We start from the raw sequence: 6298 nt of genomic DNA, 5'->3' as shown, positions 1-6298 counted from the left end.
AATGGTTAGTTGCGAAATGAAGGGAAAGTTGATTAAGGGGCCTAAACACATTTTAATATATTCAAATCGATTAGGATTAGTTGAGGAAGTTGAAATACAACCTATATAGCTTGGTCTAGGCATATGAGCATGATATGGTATGCAATTAGACATCAAATGTATAGATTGTTTGATGAAATGCAATAAAAAGTTCATTGTTTTTGTAATTTCATATGGTTCATTAATTTTTTTCAATTTACTTATCCTTGTAAAGATTTACGAACATAAAATAAACCTTATTTAACACCGGTGAATGTTTTGAAGCCATTTATGTTGCACTATTTCCATAAGTTGCTAATAAGGTTTGGGAAATTGTTTATTTTCTAACCAATTTTGAAGCTTTTCATGGAACTTTGACCATTTCATGGATGTAGGAGTTTGATACCCATGATATGATAATTTACTAACATGTACAATGTCAAAATAACATAAATTTGGAGGAAAGTTTAACATATTTGACGATCACCATTGAAGCTTGTGTGTTGAAGGAACACAATTTGGAGGCTTGGCTATAGCAGTAGCCTACTTGACCATTGGAGACATACATTTGATTATTGGAAGAGGTTTATTATGTCAAAGGGGTGGTGAAACCCTTTTTTTTTGGAATTTGAGTGGGAGAGGTGACATTGAAGAAGCCCTAGTTTAGGCAAGGGCGTGGTAACAAATTTGGGGATTTTGGGTCTAGACTACCTATAGGTAAAAATTGATGTGGGAATCCTTTTATTGGGACAAACATAAGGTTATTTCTATAGTCATAGAGTTTGGGGATGAATTTGACACATAGTTCCTTTATAAATGTTTCCTCTTTTTAGGCCAAAAATAGTCATAGTTGACTAGTTCAGTAGTTTGGTCCAAAACACTTAGTGACAATCTTTTGGTATATTCAAGTAGAGCCAAATGGGTGTCCACAAAGATTTTTTTTTTTGAATTATTTCAAAAAAATTAGAGAAAAGATTTATTTTTAGTCACTAGAGGCCTAATTACTAGTAGATCTAGTGTATCGACAGTTTGGGTTTGCCAATAGAATGGGTTGTTGAAACTTTGCAAGTGGATTGATTTGAGGATTTCAGGTTGGAAAAGAACCCTAGAAGCCATTTGGAGCCTTGAGTAAAGGCCTTGACAAAGTTGTGTCTTTCAAGCCTCCCGTAGCCCTTAAAAAGATAATACATTGCTACATTGCAAGTACTTTGTCAAACACTATCACAAATAGGCTGAAGAGTCCTTGGCCCACTACATTTGTATCATAGTAGTATCAGAGCACAATGGTATCTTTGGGGAAGGAGAGTGAGTACATGTCAAAAGGAGACTTTGAAGAGGCTCAAAGTATGCCTCCAAGGATGACAAACATAGAATTGGCCAAACTTGTGGGACAATAGGTTGAAGAGATCCAAAAGATGAAGACACAACTGGGTAAGACAAGAAGAGAGTTAGAGAAGGGAAACAAGAAGAAAAAGATGGGAACTAATCATGAAGATTAGGATGAATATGAAGAATTAGAAGAGGAAGAAGGAGAAGAAGAGGAAAAAACACCCAGAGAAGAGATAGATCCTGATGATGTCAGGATGGCAAAGTTGGTCAAATCTATTGAGGTGGAGGGTTACAAGGGAAAATCAAATATCCCTATGTATGATGGAATAATGAATGAGGAGGAAGACATTGATTGGATTAATGTACTAGATAATTAATTTGATTGTGAAGATGTGAAGAAAGAGCACAAAGTGAAGATTGCAAAGTCTAGATTAAAGGGACATGATTTACTTTGAAAGGTGGAAGAAGAAGTTGCCTAAGATTACTTCATGGAAAAGGTTGATGAGTAGGATGCAGGGAAAAATCCTTCCAAGAGACTGCAAGATCCACTTATATAAGAAGATGCAAAACTTGAGATAAAAGGACATGGATGTCAAAAAGTATATAGAGGAGCTCTATAAGTTCGACATAAGGGTTGTACGCAATGAAGAGGAGGAAGATAAAGTAGCCAAATACTTTGGTGGTTTGAGGTTCAAGATGAAATAAGTCTGAATGATCCTAATAGAGTTGAAGAATGTTAAAAGTTAGCAATAAGAGTAGAGGAGAAGTTAAGGTAAAGACAATAGAGACAAGCTGGAGGAAAAAATCATGCAAAGAAGGGTAGAGGTGGAAAGTTTAGCAAAGGATAAGGTCAGAATAGCCTTGACAAAGGAAAAAAGCCTACAAATGAGCATAGAAATGGACAAAGAGGTGGAAATAAGTTTGGTGTTGGTAGAGGATCTAGTAGGTTTAGTGGGAAATGTTATGCATGTGGAGAGGAAGGGCATCCCTTCTATAAATGTCCTGATAAAGACACAAAGAGAACTAGCAAACCTTGACACAAGGATTCGTGGAAGAGGAATGCAAAGAAATTGTAGAGAAAGGTAAGTGCAAAGATGTAGAGCCTTATTCTAGAGGAGATTTCCTTATGATGAGGAAATGAATAGACTTGAAATAGAGAAATCAAGAGGTTTCAATTTTTAGAGCCAATTGCCTAAGCCAAGGCAAAATTTGTAAGATGATCATGGATTCAGGATCTTTTGACAACCTAGTTTCAAGAGAAATGGTTGAGAAACTACACTTTAAGACATTTGAACACCCCAAGCCATAAAAAGCAACATGAGTGAGTGGTGAGCATGCCATTTCAATTAAAGAACAAAATTTTGTGGATTTTAGACTTGGTGAGTACTAGGAGATAGTACCTTTTGATGTAGTCCCTATGACATTTTTTCATATACTACTAGGGAGACCATGTCAATAAGAAAATGAGGACTATCCATGATTACAAGAACAATTATATTGTTCACAAGGATGAGTGAAGGCGTGTTTTGAAACCTTTGCAAAGTAATGGAAATTTTGAGTCAAAAATCATATATTTTTGGGAGAAGAAGCATATTAATTTGCAGGAGCAGTTGAAGAGTAATCCTATAGTAGGAAGTCTTATGAAATGAACATCTCTATTGGTGGTCAAATCTAATAGAGAAATGCAAGGATATATTGTTAAGGGAAAAGTAAACAAGGTTGCAATAGGGTAGTGACAGAGGATTAGTAATAGACTGATGGTTGGTCCAATATGGTGCCCCTTTGTTTTCCCAATGAAGGGATAAAGAATGTTATCTATAGAATACAAAGGAAAGGATCAATTGGATCCCAAACAATTGCAAAGGAAGGAATTGAAGCAAGATGCCAATGATTGTTCAAAATTACAGTATAACAATTATAATGCATTAAATATTTATTTTTGCTAACAGTGTGTGTGTAGGTTCAGTTAGATTGAATAAGGATATTCTTGATAGAAGGAAGACAATTTTTAGAGTATCATCAAGGAAGATTGGTGGTAGGAAGACAAAGCCCTTTAACTCTTGGGGCAAGAGTTATTTTGCAAGCCGGGTGCATGGTATAGGAGCACCTAAAGGATACCAAGACCACATGAAGACTACAAGTATAGAGAGGAGCATGGAGACACAATTTAAGTTTAATTGGAATGTATTAAGACAAATTATAGCCATATGTAATAATAAAGATGATGTAAAGTCCCTAATTCTTAAAGGTTCTTATAAGGACCTTAGGAAAAATTGAAGGTATAAAAGGATTATAATACCTAATAGGGTCAAATTAGGTTCTAATTGGTTTAAGGGGGTCTTAAATAGGTTGATTAAACTCTAGGATGAAGATAGAAACAATTTGAATAGGTTTTGAATCAAATAAAGCAAATAAATGTAAGCTAGAAATTTAAATTTTCAAATTCTGACGGTTAGTTGCAAAATGGAGGGAAAGTTGTTTAAGGGGCTTAAACACATTTGTAATACATTCAACCCAATTGGGATCAATTGAGGAAGTTGAAATACACCCTATATATCCTGGTCGAGGCATATGGATAATGATATGGTATGAAATAGGATAGCAAATATATAGACTAATTGAGGAAATGCAATCAAAAGTTCATTATTTTTACAATTTCTTATGGTTCATTGATTTTTTTCCATTCTCTTATCAATGCAATGATTTAGAAGGATCAAATAACCCTAATATAACATTGTTGAACGTTATGAAGCCATTATTGCTTTATTCTTTCCATAAGATGCTGACAGGGTTTGGGAAATTATTTATTTTCTAATGAGTTTTGAAGCTTTTCATGGAACCATGACTATTTCATGGATGTAGGAGCCTGATATCCATGAGATTATCATATCCTTAAATGTACAATTTAAAAATAATATGGATTTTCAAGTAAGTTGAACATATTTGGTGATCACCATCAGAGTTTGTGTATTGAAGGAATACAATTTGGAGGTTTGGCTATAAAAGTAGCCTACTTGGCCATTGGAGGCCTAGATTTGATGATTCAAAGAGGTTTGGTATGTCAAGGGGATGGAGAATCAACCCTTGGTTATTTAGAAATTGACTGGGAGAGGCAACATTGGAGAAGCCCTAGTTTTGGCAAGGGTTTGGTAACAAATTTGGGGCTTTTGGGTCCAGACTTCCTATAGGCACAAATTGATGTAGGACTCTTTCGATTGGGACCAACATAAGGTTTTTTTTAGATTCATAGAGTTTGGGGATGAATTTAGCACATCGTTCCTTTGTAAATGTGCCATTTTTTAAGGCCAAAAGCAATCGCAATTGAATGGTTGAGTAGTTAGGTCCAAAACACACAGTGGAAATATTTTATCATGTTGAAGTAGAGCCAAATGGGTGTCCAAAAAGATTTTTTTTTTTAAAGAATCCTTTTGAGAAAGTTGGAGAAAAGATTTATTTTTAGTCACTAGATGCCTAATTGCTAGTAGGCGTAGTGTATCAGTAGTTTGGGTTTGCCGATAGAATGGGTTGTTGAAACTTTGCAAGTGGGTTGATTTAAGGAGTTCAGGTTGGGAGAAACCCAAGAAGCCATTTGGCGCATTATGTAAAGGCCTTGACAAAGTTGTGGCTTTCAAGCCTCTAGTAGCCCTTAAAAACATAATACATTGCAAGTGCTTTGTCAAACATTGTCACAAATAGGTTGAAGAGTCCTTGGCCCACTACATCTACAACACTTATAAACCTATCTACTATGTTAAGAAAGCAATCATTCAATATAATTGTAGGTTTATTTTATGTTTACCAATTATATAAAAAATACTTTAATTTATCTAGACATAAATTCAAAAATATTATAAAACTTTTTTCTCAATTAAAAAATTATGAGATAAGAAATAAAGAAACATTTTATAGAATATAAAAATAACCTTTTCACATATTTGAAAATGAGGTACAACGGGAGCATGAAGTAGTGGCAAAAGTGAGCTCTAATTTTATATATAGTGGTAATCATTGAAGAAGTAAACAATTAAAACACTTTAGATTACTCTAAATGTAATGAATCAATCGATGGCACACTCTATGCCCCATTAACATCTTTGTAGGGTCTTCAATCTATTAACTTCAAGGAGACGTGCAAAAGGCTCATGGTAAGGAAAGAAATTCAAAATTGATTGAAAAATATCTTAAGTAAGAAATAGAATATACAAATCACAATTGGAAGAATAAAAGAGATAACAAATTTATTTATTAACAAACTAGAACACTTCAGAATACATGTAATGTATTTGAATCCTTACATTTAGATAAACCCATCTACAATGTTGAGAAAGCAATCACTATATAATTGTAGGTTTATATGTTTATCAATTATGTTGAAATGAATTTAAAATCCAAATTTATATTAAAAAGGAACACAACAATATATTTATTTTCTATTTTAAAAATTATGAGATACGATAAAAAATAATTTTAAAAAAGATAAATTCAATGCCACATATGTAAATGATACACACATCTCGTCAATATATAGATTCAATATAAGGTGATAAATTACCACAACTTTGTGATCTACACAAAGTATAAATGTCTTCAACTACACAAACTTCATTACTCAAACACACACCATTATTTCTAAGGTACAAATTCCAACTTTGCTTTTCTATTTACTAGACTTTGCACACCACCTTCTCTTTCAAGCAAGCTTCTCACATTCATTACAATAATTGAATTAGATCAATGTTCAAAATACCTCAGAAACTTAAAGCAACCAAAACATCGAATAAATACAAACACAACAACATTAACTCTATGTTAGAATCAAGCACGTGTTACAAACATTCTTTTTGGAAGTTTTATTCGTATTTATAAATGTGTAGTTATAAAATGAACAAACAACAATACAAAATCTATAATCCCTAGACATATAACTAGCTGCTCAAAAATGATTCCCAAA

Source organism: Cupressus sempervirens, chromosome 5 (assembly GCF_028749045.1).
Source record: "Cupressus sempervirens isolate cs-2001-9-10 chromosome 5, ASM2874904v1, whole genome shotgun sequence".
Taxonomy (NCBI): Eukaryota; Viridiplantae; Streptophyta; class Pinopsida; order Cupressales; family Cupressaceae; genus Cupressus; species Cupressus sempervirens.
Note: the sequence above shows the minus strand (reverse complement) of the source record.